The 16,515-nt window shown below is 22.6% G+C and overlaps 1 protein-coding gene and 1 long non-coding RNA gene across 4 annotated transcripts in view; one reads left to right on the top strand and one right to left on the bottom strand.

Annotated features, from left to right (window-relative positions):
• The window catches only part of LOC134837130 (lysine-specific demethylase 3A), a 42,935-nt gene that overhangs the window by 221 nt on the left and 26,199 nt on the right, over positions 1–16,515 (top strand). The gene's annotated exons all lie outside the window — the stretch shown is intronic.
• Positions 1,652–10,730, bottom strand: LOC134827300 (uncharacterized). 2 transcript variants are annotated; one of them, XR_010161767.1, is made up of 3 exons: positions 10,230–10,730; positions 1,823–1,950; positions 1,652–1,742 (listed from the first exon to the last, which is right to left on the bottom strand). It is a non-coding gene; the product is annotated as an uncharacterized LOC134827300 (long non-coding RNA). The 2 variants fall into 2 exon arrangements; XR_010161766.1 differs by lacking the exon at positions 10,230–10,730 and adding an exon at positions 5,908–6,414.

Below are 16,515 nucleotides of genomic sequence, written 5' to 3'. Positions count from 1 at the left end.
TTGCTTGAAATTTTGATGGAAGAGAAAAAAAATCGAAAAATTAGTGTTAAAATACGAAAAATTACGTGCAAAAAAGTGCAAAACCCGAAAATTGCAAAGAAATAACGAAAAAAAAGGCGAAAAAAAATTCATCCGCATTGAATCACGCGTTATAAAGCATTATAGTTACTTGGCAGTCTCTTATATACCTACCCGTTTATATTGTTCTTTTTTTCTGCCTTTTTGATCCATCATCACATCACGCTCTCTATCTACTTTGCTCTAATTCATGTACCTGCTGCCGATTTGTGTCGTCGTCGTATTTTTCGCAGGAAATGAAGCGAATTTTCCTCCGTACACGGGAGGAAAAAGGTCGAGCCTAGACAACAGTGCATTCCAGGAAAATAAATTATTACCTATATACCTCCCATACTCCCTTTACATACCTACCTGAGTACTGCGGAGAAGAAAATTGGAAAAAACAAAGTGTTCTGGAAATTTTTCAGTGCCTGAATTAACGAGAAAAATATCAAATTTAATTAAAATTGTGCAAAAAATAATTTAATTTAATTTTTAAAATTATTTATTTTATTTAAAATTAATTTTTTAAATTTTTTTTAATTTAAAAATTAAATTATTTTAAAAAATTAAAATTAATTATTAAATATTTATTAATTTTAAATTAATTTTTTTTATTTTAAAAATTTAATTTAATTTAAAATAAAATTATTTTAATTAATTAATTAATTTAAAATTAATTTTAAAATTATTTCTTAATTTTATTAAAAATTAATTTTTTTTTAATTATTTTTTTATTTTAAAAATTAATTTTTAATTTAATTTAAATAATTTTTAAAATAATTAATTAATTTTAAAATATTAAAAAAAAAAATAAAAAAATAAAATAAATTTATTAATTATTTGATTTAATTAATTTTTTAAATTTTATTTTATTTAATTATTAAATTTTAATTTAAAATAAAATAAATAATTTAAAAAAAATTAATTTAATATAATTTAAATAAAAATTAAATTAAATTATTTATAAAAAAAAGTGCTCGAAAAAAAAACAAAAAAAAATTAAATAAAAAAAATAAATCCAAAAAAGGAATAAAATTTATATAATAAATTAATGAATGATCGCTACATCACACACACAGTAAGTTGTCGTCATCCATCGTGGACATTCATTCAATCGTCGTGCCATGCCAGCGAGTCACATCTTATCTGCAAATTTTTTATGCAAACTCGACAGTTAAATACGTCGTATAATGATACAAAAATATATACACAAGTTATATATACAATACAGTAAATGGTGTTGATTTAAATAATAATAATAATAAAAAAAATATGAAATGTGCTGTATAACTGTGCCAACATACATAAATATACAAAACGACGGCGACATATAATATTCTACTGTAGTTGCAATTTTTTTTTCGAATATAATTTAATATTTTGTTTTTTTTTTCTTTTATTAAATATTTGATAATCATAAAAAAAAATGTTACACGCATTGACTTCGTGTATGTTACATATTTAAAAAAAAATTAAAATACAAGTTCAAGTGACTCTACTCGTTTTTCGCAGTAAGTAAATAACAACAACAACAACAATTGTAATAATAATGCAAAAATGTGCCGTTAAGGAATTATTATTTATTTAATTTATTGCTTTATTCTGTGTGCAGGCGAACATTTATTTTTTTTTTTTATTAAATGTGTCGAAGTGTTTCAAATAATTTTAGAAGCCCATATTTCCTAAAAAGAAAAGAAATATAATAATAAAAAAATGTGAGACGCGCTCGAATGAGTCGTCGATTATATGCGTGTTTGCCCACCATTTTCTTTTTCATCATCATCATCAACAACGTCGTACTACACTCCATTCGGTTTATTTTACTTTTTTTTTTATTGTTGCTGCTTTCGATCGGCAGGCAGAGCAGAGCCTGCATGCAAAATAATATAACTAAAAGAGGAAGGAATAAAAAAAAGAAGCATAATATTAAAATAAAACAAAAAAAAATATATTATGTAGAATGTGTGTTGTGTATAATAATATGAAAATGTGACTGAACTGAGCAATCGTGTGCTTTTTTTTTCTTCTTCGTACTGGTTAAAGAAGAAAAAAACAATCGTGTGTCTTTCTTTTCTTCCATTTCTTTTTTTTTTATTTTTGGCTTTAAATTTTGTGTTACAAAAGTTTGTTTATGAAGCAAAAGTTTTTGACCAGAAGGAAAAAAATTAAGGTTGTACTACTTTATGTGAGGTTTAAGTTTTTAGTTAGAAAAATAATTTTTATCAATGACAAAAATTATTCATTTTTCACTTTTTTTAAAAAATGTCTTATAAGTTTTAAAATTTAAAGTATAATAAAAAAAATTTACAAAATAAAAAATATTTCAATGAACATTATTTTCGAAAATTTTTAATTAATTTCGAATTTTTCTTTTGAACTCAAAACCTCAAAAAATAGATATTGATTTAAACTTGAAAAAATATAAAGCTCATTCAAAAGTTTTTTTAAATATTTTTTAACATATGTATTTCAAGTTTTTTTTGATAAAAAAAAAATTAATTTTTTTCGAAATTCGAAAATTTGTAGTTCGAAGCTCGAATGTTTAAAAATTCTAATTTTTTATATTTTTCAAAATATTTATACTTTTTAATACTTTTATTTTTAATTTTATTCTGTATAAATGGAATTGCAAAAAATTACTTTCGAAATTTTATAATTTTTCGAAGTTCGAATAGTTCGAAATTTTTTAAAATATTTTTTAAGTTATTAAAGTTTAATAATTATATTTTATTATTAAGTTTATTCTTAAATTTTTATTTTGTTTAAAATTAAAAAAAAATAATTTCGAATTACAAATTTTATAATTTTTTTTTTTTCGATATTCGAAAATTTGTAATTTTACATTTCGAAGTTCGAAAAAAATTTTAAATAATTTTTTAATAATTTACAAGATTTTTAAAGAAGCGTTTTAATAGTTTTTGTTTAATTTAAAAAATTAAAATTATATTCGAAAATTTTTATTTTCGATGTAATTTGAGAATTTAATTTTATTTTTTCGAAAATGAGAAATTTTTATTCATAGTTCGAAAAATTAAAAATAAAATTATTTCGAGTTTTGTTCTAAAATAATTTTTTTAAAAGTTAAATATATTTTTTTATTAAAATTTATTGAAAATAATTCGAAAATCAAATAAAAATCATACTAATTTAATTTTTCGAAAATTTGAATTTTTTCGAAGATTGAATTATTAAAAAATTAATTTAATTTGGAATTAAATCTAAAAAAAAGAATTAAATATTTCTTTATTAGGTACTATTAAAATTTATTTAGAATATTCGAAAATAATAAAAAATCATTCGAAATTAATTTTCGAAAATTTGAATAAACTTCGAAAAATTTTCGAATCTTCAAACGATGAAAAGTTTAAATAATTTTTTAAAACTTTTAACCAATAAAACAAACAAAAAAGTAAAAAAAATAAAACCTAAGGTTGCTCTACTTTATATAATAAAAATAAATTATTTAGAAAAATGTCCTCAATGTCGAATGCGGTAGAATGGAGTTGACAGCAACCAGCAACAACTTGCAAAAAAAAAATTATTATAAAAATATTTATAGAACGGATGTCTTCTTCTCCTTTTTATTTTTCTCTCCTTCTATTTATTTTTTTCGAAAATTTCGTACATTTTTTTCCTTTCTGCAGGGATTTTAAATATGAATGTGTCGTGTGTCTGGGTAGCAGCAGCAGCAGCTACAACGAGGAAAGAAAAGCAAAAATCTTTTCCCTATATACCAAAAATGTGCGACGATGACGGAACACACTGGCTACGTTCGAATGTAATACGCAATTTCTTGCTATAGAATGTTTCTGCGCGACCCTATATTTTTTGCTACATATATAACAACATAACAACATGCTATAACATGTTCGGGGATTCTGTACACAGACGACGACGACGATTCTCCAGTTGAAAATATTTTATGATATAGACACATCACAACGTTACTTCTTTACACACATTCAAAAAAAAAAAGAGTCGACACGTTTTTGCTACGTCGCTCTTCTTCTCTTCGTCTTCTTGTGCTTCTTCTTCCTCTGCGAATCGACAATTTTCGAGTAACAATAATAATAAATAAATAAAAAAATATTTTCCTCGACGAGTTTCGTAGACGAAAAAACAGCAAGGGGTGTCAGTTAAATTTAATATTTAGAATTAATTTGTAGAAATTGCTTTAAAACGTCAGACGAACGAAAAAAAAACAATGTAACAACACACGTACCTCGTTGTTATTATTATCATTATAATAATAAAAATAAAGCGAAAAAAAATTCCGAGCCATTCATAACGCGTTTACTGCACCGCAAACAAACAATTATTATTACTCGAAAAAAAAAAATGGAATCGTAGTCAGTCGTGTTCTTTCTCATAAACAATGTTATTTTATAAATAATTCACGTATAAGCACAACACAGCTTATCAATCACTCACACACAACTTTTTATGCGTCAAATAATTGTCATTTCTGAAGAATGTGATGTGCGACCTTGATGAACAAAAAAAAATAAAAAAAAAACGGTAAAACAAAAATTTTCCTGCCTCTTGTCAAAAAGGAATGTGAGGCGTGTAGATGGAAAAGTTAGTTATTAATGATGTGCCATGAGGGACACGAATGTAAAAGTTGTCCGGAAGACAAATTTCTGTTGATTATTTTTGAAGCTTAATGAAGCCTTTGATTGGATTATTTTTTTTAGATCTTTTCTTCCGTGTATTTTTTTTTTCTTGCTTGTGAAAAGGACAATGAGGTGAATGAACTCTGTCAAAAAAAAAAAGAATAATAAATTAGGGTAGAAACAATGAACAAAAAAAAAGTTTTTTTTAAGAATACATGTTTTGTTCTTTTAAGGGATGTTTTTTAAAGTATTTCTTTAATTTTTTTTACCTAAGATTTTTTTTATTCTGAAATATTTAATTTTTTGAGGTATTAAAGTATCAAAAAAATTTTTTTTTTAAATTAATTTCGAAATTCGAAAATTTGAAATGATTTTTCGAAAATCGAACAAGAATATTCTTTCGAAAATTTTAAAATACTTCGAATTAATTTCTCAAATTTTCGAATCAATTTCGAAAATTTTGAAAATATTTAAACATCATTTTATGTTTTAGAAAATTTGTGAAAATAATTCAATAAAATTTACAAATTTTCGAAAATACAATAAAATAACTTTAGATATTTTCGAAATTTATTTGAAAATTTTCATAACAGAAATATAAATTATATCAAAAATATTTTTCGAATTTTTTTCAAATTTTTAAGAAATTTTCGAAAATATTAATTTTTTTCATTTACAAATTTTCGAATTAATTTCAAATTTTATCTAATTTTGAATTAACTTTTCACATTTTCAAAAATATTGAGAATCTTTTTTAAAATTTGAGAAATTAATTTGAATTAACTTTTCAAATTTTCGAAAATAAAGAAGAATCTTTAGATATTTTCGAAAATAATTCAAAAACTTATAAAAACTTGCTAACTTTAAAAAAAAAATTTTTTTTTCGAAAAATGTTTTTTAAATTTAAGAAATTTTCTAATTTTTTAAATTATTCGTAAAAATAGAAAAAATTATTGATCAATATAAATTATTTGAATATTTTTTAAATTTAAAATAAATCTTAAATTTATTTTTTTTTTTCGAAAATTCAAGAAAATTTAAATATTCTTCGAAAAAAATAATTAAAAAAAAATCAAACACCTTCAAATTAAATTTTAAAATAAAATTCCTTTTAAAAAACTTTGAACAAAAAGTTCAAGGCCATCACTTATCACGAAGACAGATTAAATATCGTGATTGATTATCGTCCCTTAATACAAATTTTTTCAATACCGATATGCACATAAATAAATACCTGAATTCCATGGCAGGTAAATGAACCTCAAACAATGAACTGTGACAAAAAAAAAACAAAAGATAATAATGACTTGTCTCGCTCGTTCGCCTCGTGCTCGTCGCATCATCATCGTTACAGGTAAATAAGATAACATTTAAATGTCCGAAGAAATGCCCAGCAGCACGAAGTTTTATCACAACGACCTTTCGCATTCTTCACACTGAACAAGAAAAAAAAAATAGTAATAAAACATGAGTCGTTGAAAAAAATTATTCCGCTTATCACACACCATTTTTTTTTTCTTTCTTTGTAGTAGACCCAAAGTAGTATCTACAAAGAAAAAAAAATTGAATTTATTTTAAAAACAAGCACGCACATGCCTCACACTTCTTCGTTCAGGCAGTCTACAACTAGAATTGTAAACAGAATTTCTTCGTGTACAAAATTTTTTTCGTTCGGTTTTTTGATGTTTTGTTGCTGCTGCTGATGATGACGAGTTGCGAGGCGATGCGATGCGATGATGATGAAGAGAAAAAAACATGGATGATTAATAATATTTACAAATTCAAGTGGTGTTTTGCCTTTGTGTGTGGCAGTTTCAGCGTGAACGAAGAAGAAACAAGAAGAAGAAAAACAGTTGCGAGATAGATTTATATATATATAATTTTTTCTTTCATTTAATATTGCGGTCACACACACATTCATGCATACATGCCTCGTATACGGTTTTTGCTTGTACACCATTATTACCACAGAAAATAACAACAACAACTTGAAAGATACGACCGCATGCTCAGGCAGTTAAAATGTCGTCTTATATAAATATTTTCTATGTATTTTTTGGTATATATTGTTGTATATCTTGGTTCTAAGTGTACATCAAACAGATGGATACACGGAGAAAAAAAGATTTGATTCAAGATTATTTCTCTTAATTTCTTGAAAATTTTCGATTTTAATTGATTTTTAATGAAAACTAATGGACCTGTAAATTTCGTTCTACCCATAGAAAGATTTTTCATAAAGAATTTACGCTCAAAAGTATGCAATTAATATCACATTCATTTTTCTTAATTTTTCAAGAATCTTAAAATGATTTTTTTTACAATTTTATAGAAAAATATTTGAATTTTTCTGTTTTTCGAATTAATTTCGAAAATTTGAAAGTTATTTTGAACATTTTTGATAAAAATGATTTTTGAAATTTGAACAAGAATATTCTTTCGAAAATTTGTAAAGTTCGAATCGAATTTATTTCTCATATTTTTGAATCGATTTCGAAAATATCTAAAGATTCTTTTTTATTTTCGAAAATTTGTGAAGTTCGAATCGAATTTATTTCTCAAATTTTCGAATTTAAAAGATTTCTTTTCGAAATTTTTCGAATTCGATTCGAGCTTCAAAAAAAATTTCGAAAATATCTAAAGATTCTTTTGTTTTCGAAAATTTGTGAAGTTCGAATGAAATTTATTTCTCAAATTTTCGAAAATAAAAAAGATTTAAATATTTTGAAAATGAATTCAATTCGAGCTTCAAAAGTCAATTTCGAAAATATTTAAAGATTCTTTATATTTTCGAAAATTTTTGAAGTTCGAATCGAATTTATTTCTCAAATTTTCGAATCAATTTCGAAAATATCTAAAGATTTTTTTTTATTTTCGAAAATTTGTGAAAATTTGAATCGAATTTATTTCTCATATTTTTGAATAACTTTATCAAATTTTCGAAAATTTGTGAAGTTCGAATCGAATTTATTTCTCATATTTTTGAATCGATTTCGAAAATATCTAAAGATTCTTTTTTATTTTCGAAAATTTGTGAAATTAATTCGAATAACTTTCCAAATTTTCAAAAATAAAAACTGTCAAATAAAAAATTTGGTTTGAATTAATTGGAATGAATTTTAAATCTTAATAATAAAAAATTTTAAAATATTTAATGAAATTTTTAAAAAATAATAAAATTAATTTATTTGTCAGTGAAATATTTTTTTCTCCGTGTAGTCTGAAAGGTGTGTATAGAGTTCAAAAAAAAAACTTTTGCTTAGTTTGTCATGCTATTATTGTATAACGACAACGACAACGATGATGATGTCGACTACTACAGCACACTGCCAGCTTTTGTAATTCTTGGCACAAAAATATAGTAACTACGCGTCGCATTGTGTCTCGCTGTGTAGCGTATTGTCAGTATTATGATAGTTAAATAACAAAAGAGGAAGATAAAATGAAATAAAAAACATTTCTGTATCCGTACTTAATACGGTTCTTAGCTGTCTGTACACGAAAGTTGATGAGTTCAAATATTTTTTTACAAAAAAAAAAAAAAAAAAAAAAAAAAAAAACACATTGAAAATATACAGAATAAGGGATTACTTTAATACTCTTTCTTTTTCAAGTAATGTACGACGTAGTTGGGTGACAATAACGTCTCTTCTTTTTTTTTTAACTCAAACCACTTGTCGCTGCGTCTTACCAGATTGTTGTTTGGTTAGCTTGTTATTTATTTTTAAAAACAATTATTATGACAAAAAACGACATTTCATCATAACCATCAACACGTCATGGAAATTTTTGCTCATTAATGTCGTTAAAACTCGAAAAGATCAAAAGAAAGAAAGAAAGCAAGAGGAAAATAATCCAAGGTCATTGAATGTTGCTAAATTTAGACATCGTGTACCTCCCGCAAATAAATAATAATCCAATAATGACAATGTCGTTTTATTACAAGTACTTGCGACGAGCGAGCGACGAGTGAATTGTCTGTATTTTGCATTTTTAATTTTTTCGTGTTTGTCTTTTTCCACATACACTCGTTGACACATGACGCAGAGAACACGAAACACACATCGCACGATAAATGAGGTCATTAAGAATTTATTAACTTCCAGGTTTGAGTTGCTTTTACGCACACGAAAAATTTTGTCGAGAAAATTCACAATTCGGTTAAACACAAACATAAAATCATAAAATTTGTATTGAAATTATTGAAAATTAAATCTGTGTGGCTTCTCACGTGTTTCAGAACTTGACTTGGCAACGTGTATGTTTTAAAATATGGTAAAAAAATTTATTCATTTACAAAAAAATGTGAGATATGGAAGAAGGAGAAAAATTAATTTTGACAGGAGAGAAAGTGACAGCTGTCAAATTTTTTTCAAATATTTTTTTTTTTTTTTTTTTTGAATAAAATAAAATTTTTATTTTACATTTTTAATAAATTAAAAAATAAATAAATTAATTAATTAAAAAAAAAATAAAAAATTTTGAAACTTCAAAAATGTCAACTTGAAAATTTTTTTGACAGCTGTCATTATTTTAATTGTCAAAATTATGTTTAAAAAATTAAATCAATAAATATTTTTGAGTTCTTAAAAATTTTAAATTTACACTTTTTGAAATTATAAAAAGTCTCAAAAAATTTTAAAGCTTTAAAAAATTTTTTTGACAGTTATGAAAAATGACAGATGTCAAATATTTATTTTCCTTAAATGAATTAAAGTTATTTTTTTTATAATTGAAAAAAAAATACTACCTATTTTAAAATTTAAAAAAAATCTAAAAATTTTTTAATATGAATTTAAAAAAAAAAAATAATTTTGACAGCTGTCAAATTTTATTCTGTCAATATTTTATTTTTAATTAAATTAAATTAAAATAAAATTTTAAAATTAAATTAAATTAAAATAAAATAAAATAAAATAAATTAAAATAAAATAAAAATTAAATAAATTAAATTAAATTAAATTAATTAAATTAAATTAAATTAAATTAAATTTAATTAAAAAATTAAATTTTAATCTATTGACCTTGAAATAACTCTTTTTAATTTCTAATTATTAATCAAAATTCTTATAAATTGATTTATATTTTACAATTTCATGAAATTTAAAAAATTAATTGATATACTATAATTTTTTTTAAATAAATATAATTTAGACAGCTGTCAATATTTTTTAAATTTATAAATTTTTTAAAGAAAATTAAAATATTTTTACAATGACCTTGAATTAATTTTTTCTCAATTTTTAAATAATCATCAAAATAAAAAATATTCAAAAATCTTTTTAAAAAACCTTTAAAATAAAAATTTCCTACAATTAATTTTTCACGAAAAAAAAATCAATTTTTCACCGTAATTTAAACCGAAAAAAAAAACTTACACTTGCAAAAGTAATTTATCGATCGAAATCAGTAGACATTTAAATGATTTTATGGCACATTAATCACACATTCTGCACATTCCTCATCGAGCGCAATACGCGGAATAAGGTTAAAGAAACAATAAAGTCGCGCTACTAAAAATAAAAGCTGTGTCGTATTGTAATAAAATAAAAATACCTCAGGCCAACAAATGATAATAATAAATTTATGATCACCTTTAATAAACACTCCAACGTGAATGTGACTCAATTACACCCAATTATTGGCTCTTGTTATTTCTCCATAAAACGTAAATCAAGAGAAAATAGAGAGGAAGCCTTATCAAACAAACAACCAGAGTTCAATCCGTTTTTTTTTCAAGTCGTCGTCATAATCATAATTTATTTATTTATTAATACACCTACTTTTAATAAAAAATATGACGAACAGTGAACGGATGAGGAGAACCGACAGATAGTATCAGTTTGTAATTAAACGCGAACTTGGCGTTATCGCAATTTGTGCATTTGTGTGCCAAATAGATTACTGTCGAACATCGTGACTTTTGAGTTTTTTTCCTGTGTATGAAACGTCTCTCTTGTGATAAGAAACACTGAAAAAATGTCAATTGATAAGGGAACAACAAATGTTTGCACAGCAGTTATCTTGTTTTTATTATATCTCTTTTTTAATTTTTTTGATAAGATACAATTTTGACGTTTTTTTGTGGATTTTCGAAATGATGAAATTTTAAAAGTTGTCAATATTTGATATTTTTTACTATTGAACTTATGTTTGATACATGACTTTTTTTTCTATAGAAAAGTGCCTTGAGGAAATAACTGCACGTGGCTTTACGTAATAATGAAATCAAATTGATACAAAAAGGAGATTTTAAAATTTTTGTTGAAAAAAATTTGCTTGAGTGCATTTTTTTAATGTAATTTATTTTCTAAAAAAATCTAATGGATTTTTATTAATGCAATTATTTTATTAAATTTTTAATTTAAATTTATATTTTATTTAATTAAATTAATTTTATTAAATTAAAACAATTTAAAAATAAAAAATTTAATTAAAAAAAATAATTTAAAAAATTAATTTAATTAAATTAAAAATTAATTTAAAAAAAAATAATTTAATTTAATTTAGTTTTAAATTAAATTATTTTTTTTAAATTAATTTTTTAAATATTACAGAAAATGATTTTTTTCAATTATAAAAATTAATAGAACTTAATTAAAAATTTTAATTAAATTAAAAATCACTTTTTTTTAAAAAATGTTAATTTAATTTTTTTTTTAATTTTTACTTTATTTTATAGATTTTTTACAAAAATAAATTCTGAATGGGTTAAAATTGAAATTAAATGTCAACAAAACTTAATTCATGATCTTTGAAGACTTCTGAAAGAAAAAATTGAAGAAGACCTGAACTTGAAAGAAAATCTGAAAAAGCTGCCAAGAAGATACAAATCCATGGCTACTGATCACTACAGCTCGATATTGATTTTGAACAATGAAACTGATTTAAATGAATTACAAAAAGTGCAAAACCAACCGTTGAAATCGTTGACTTCAGAAATCAAACGCCGTATCACATTAGCAAACAGATCCTTCTACTTATTTAAAAACTACTTAAACGAAATTTTAAAATTTATTTTAGAATTTTTAGATATATTTGAAAACTTTTAGATTTTTTCTAAAAATAATTTGAGAATTTTTTTAAGCCTTTGATCGTGACTTAAGGCGCATTTTATAAAAAATTGAAATTTTACAAAAAAATAATTTATTGAATTATTTTAAAGACTTTGTTACAGAATTTTTATTAAAATTTTTAAATTAATTAAAAATAATAAAATAAATAATTAAATTCATAAAATAATATTTAATAATTAATTAATTAAAAAAATAATTAATTGAATGAATTTAACGAAAATTCTTAATTATTTTAATTATTTTTTTAATTTATTAATTTAATTTTTATTTTTTTATAATTTTATTTTTTATTATAGTAATATTTTTATTTTTTTTTAATTTTAATTAATTTAATTTAATTAATTTATTTAATTTACTTAATTTAATTTATTTTAATTTATTTTAATAATAACCTCAAATTAATTTTATATCAGACAGACAAATCTGAACCCCTTTTTTTAAAAATAAAATTTGATAAGAAAAATTTTTATCATCATAATCCGAATCACATTCTCAGAAGTGTTTATCACAGCAAAACCACTCGTTTTAATGCAATTTGTCGTTCACTCCAATACAAAGTGCATGAAGATAAACTTTCCTCCATTTGAACATTTATATCTATTTCGTTAGTTCTCGGTATGCGACGAGCGAGCGAGTGGAGAGAGAGACAAACTCAATTAACAGCAACATTGTCAATAAATAAATTAAATTTACTCTCGTCTTTATCAATTTACAAAAGAGCAATAAATTACATCAAAAGTCATATTTGTCTCAGCTTTCTAATTAAATAAACATGATTCATAGAGAGAGATGAATTTTTTTTTGTTGTTTTTTCATGAATATGAATAAATAACACTGAAACCCATTTATCTGTATTAACTTTTTTTTTTTTTTTTGCTTAAATAGCTTCCTCGTGCTTTATTTAAATATTCGCCGACACATGGCTGGAAATATAATACAGAGGTGATATACTTGATTAGTCAGCGCAAAATAATAATAATATTTATAAACTAGTTTTTTTCTCGTCTCTCCGTTTTTTTTTTGTTGATTACTTTTGCTACATTTATAGAAATATCACGATATTTTAAATTTATTAGCATACGAATGTAAAGTAGTGAACAGGCATGGCGTGTAAACGACCACATGACAAATGTGACAAAATTTATTATGTGCATTAAAATGTCGCTGTACGGCTGTTTAAACAAACAAAACGCCTAATTTGGGCTAGTTACAGAAGAACCATGGGGAAAAATAAATTCCAGTTTTTTTACAATTTTTTTTTTTTTTGGTTTGATGATGATTTAGCAACAACTACTTACAACAACAACGCGAAACATTTGAAACGGTAGTTAACGAGTTTTATTTTTTATTACGTTTTTTTGCAAAAAAAAAAAAAATGAAAAACATAAAAAGAGAAAGAAATGATAATCATTTATATTTAAACGGTATACGGTTTCCATATAAAGCTAATAAAATAACCATTCGAAACATGTTTTTTTTCAGCAACCTGACTTAATGATATAAAACAGGAGGGAATAAATAAGGCGTGTGTAAATAAATGTTACTTTACAAAAAAAAAGGTGTCTGTACGCGAAGTAATAATAATCTGCAAAAGAACTTCTGTAGCAAGCACAGTGAAAGTGGATCAACGACAATTCAACGGTCCGTGGTTTGGGCAACTTTAGCATTGTACTCGTTTCTCATCGACTCGCTTGATTAATATTATCATCATCATTCATGTAAATGGTAAATAAATGATTTTAATGTCAATCTGCGAGAAATGAGTAACAATGGCGCGGTGTTGAAGGAGAAAAAATACAAAAAATGAAGAAGAAGGTTAATCGATGTCGTTAACAGTTTTGTTGACGTTAACTTACTGTCATTAATTTTTCAATGAGGTTCATTGTTTTTTTTTTGTTATTTTTGGATAAAAAGAAGTTTCGTGTAATGATGAAATAAAAAGAGTTTCAATTATTTTGTCGTAAAGTTGTTAAGTCATTAAATTAAATTTTATTGATTTTTTAAATGTTTTTAATTTAAATAATTAAATTATATTTTTTTAAAATTTTAATTAATTGATTAATTCAACGAAATAAATAATTATTAATTTAAAAATATTTAAATATTAATAATTTTTAATAATTTTAGGCAAATTTAAACATTTAAAAAAATTTATTGTTTTTTTTTATTTTTAATTTATTTTTTATTTAAATTATATTTAAAATTTAAAAAAAATATATTTATTAATTATCTTGAAACTTTTTTAAATTAATTAAAAAAAAAATTTTTTAATTTTTTTTAAATTTAAAAAAATAAAAATTTTAAAAGATTTTTTCAAAAAAAGAAAAAATTATAACCCTCAAATTTTTAAACATAAAAAATCAAATAATAAAATATTTAAGCCCTAAAAACTTAAAAATATGCTAAAAAACTTTTATTTTATTTAAAAATAAATTTAATAGTTTAATTTTTAATTATTTTTAAATTTCGTCATATTTTTAAAATTAAATTAAATTAAATTTTAACTTTTAAATTTAATATTTATTTTTTTTAATTATTAATTATTTTTTTCATTGAATTAATAAATTAAATAATTAAAATTAATAAATAAATATTAGTACAAAATTTAAATTATTAATCATTTAAAAAATAAACAAAATTTAATTTAATGACTTTACAATCTTACGACAAAAAATTTTCAATATTACACGAAATTTCTTTTTATCTAAAAATAACAGAAAAAAATTAAAATTGATTTTTAATTGTTAATATTATAATTTAAATTATTTTTAATGTAAATAATTATTTTTTAATTATTTTTTTTTTCATAGTACTTAAGTTAAAAAAAAACCCGTTAAATTATAAAATATAATTTTTACTATAAATTTAATTAATTAAATTTAATTATTAATTAATTATTAATTTTAATTAATTTTTTAAATTATCAAAAATTATTTAAAAATTTTTTTTTTTATTAAAAAAAAATTTTTTTATTTTTTTTATATTTTATCGAACGTATTCTTCAGAGACAATAAACTTCACATGTCGCCATCAAATTTCAGTAATAACATGTTTTAACTTAATTATTTTTCGCTTCACTGAATCATTTTAAATGTCAAGACAAAGAAAGAAAATATCAAGAGACATGTTCAAATTTTTTTTATTTTTTTTTTTTAGATAAAAATAATAATTCCCTTCCATAAAAAGTCATAAAAATCAATCAAATCCTAATTCCTAAAAAAATTTTATAAATCTTCAATTTTTTTTACATAACAATCGAAAAACGTGCTTCACACAACAATAAAAAAAATTAAATCGATAAATTTAACGTTTTTTTTTGTTGCTCGTCATCGTGCACACCATATGTGCGAGCAAGACACAAAAAATCAGTCATCTCATTAAATATTTATATATGGAGGTGCATTCCAAACCTGTTTTCAACCGGTGAAATTTCATCGGTTAATCAATCAATTATAATATTCATAACAACAACAAAAAAAAAAATAAAAAAGGAAGGGTAACACGAAACGTAGAGAGAACTAAAAATAAATTATCACAACAACAAAACAGGTTTTCGATTTTTTTTATTTTTTTTTCGTAAATAACTGGAAAAAAATTGCCCATAGTTTTGTCATGCTTACTTCTTTTTCATAGTAAGTGAAAAAAAAAATAACTCGTTTGAATTTAATGTATTTACGGGCACTCATGCAATTCGCAGTAGTAGAGCAAAAATACACGAGCAATAAAAATATTGATATATTATACCAATTTCCATATATGTACGAAAAATACGAGTTCTTCAATTGAACACGTTTTACATACCTTTTTCCGATATATTATTATTATTATCATCATCACACTCCTCGTACCCGACTGAATGTTTTACTGGTTTTACGAAATTATATAGGTAGCTGGCAAAAAAAAACACACATGAATGATGCCAGCCTAAAGTGTGCTCACATTTATTATAGAGATGGCTTGTCACTTTGCCTCTTATCGTATCGCACATGCAGCGAACGTGTTTTTGCTATATATTAAATTATGTGTGCGACTAAATAATGCGAAAGGCATGGGAAAATGTGTTACTCTGGCTGGATTTATTGGCACTTTTCAATAGATATTTCGCTATAATTAAAGATGATTTGTTTCCATTTTCGCCCCGCTTTTTGTGTTAGAAACTGAAATTCTAACAGTTATGAGTTTGCTAATGAAATTAATGAAATCGACGTTACGATTCGTTAATTTCCTTCATTTGATGGAACAAAAAAAAATACTTGACTGAAAGTACCCTTAATTAGGTTGATGCGATTCGGAAAAAAATTTCATGTTTCATTCCAAATATTTTATTTTTCAAAATTCTAAAAGTTCTAAAAATTTACAGAAAATTAATGAAAACTTATTTTTTTTAAATTAAATATTTGACAGTTTTGATATTTTAAAAGCTAAAAAATTTTTAAACGTCAATTTGAATTGACAGTTGAAAATTTGAAAATCGCTTCTTTGCTAATTCAAATAATATTTTTTTTTGTAAAATGCTGAAAAATTTAATTTCAAAAATAAAATTTATTTGTTCAAATACAATAAATTAAAAAAAAATAAATTTAAGTCAAATTTTGACAGTTCAAAAATTTGAGAATCGCCTTTTGCTCATTCAAATTTTTTAAAAAAACATTTTTTTTTTAAAAATTTTGATTGCTTTGTTACTTTAAAACTTTTTAAATTTAAGTCAAATTTCGTAAATGTCAAAAAAACTGACAGTGCCTTTTGCTCATTTTTTTTTTAATTTT

The sequence above is a fragment of the Culicoides brevitarsis genome, chromosome 1 (assembly GCF_036172545.1).
Source record: "Culicoides brevitarsis isolate CSIRO-B50_1 chromosome 1, AGI_CSIRO_Cbre_v1, whole genome shotgun sequence".
NCBI lineage: Eukaryota > Metazoa > Arthropoda > Insecta > Diptera > Ceratopogonidae > Culicoides > Culicoides brevitarsis.
This window is presented reverse-complemented; position numbering and strand designations above follow the sequence as displayed.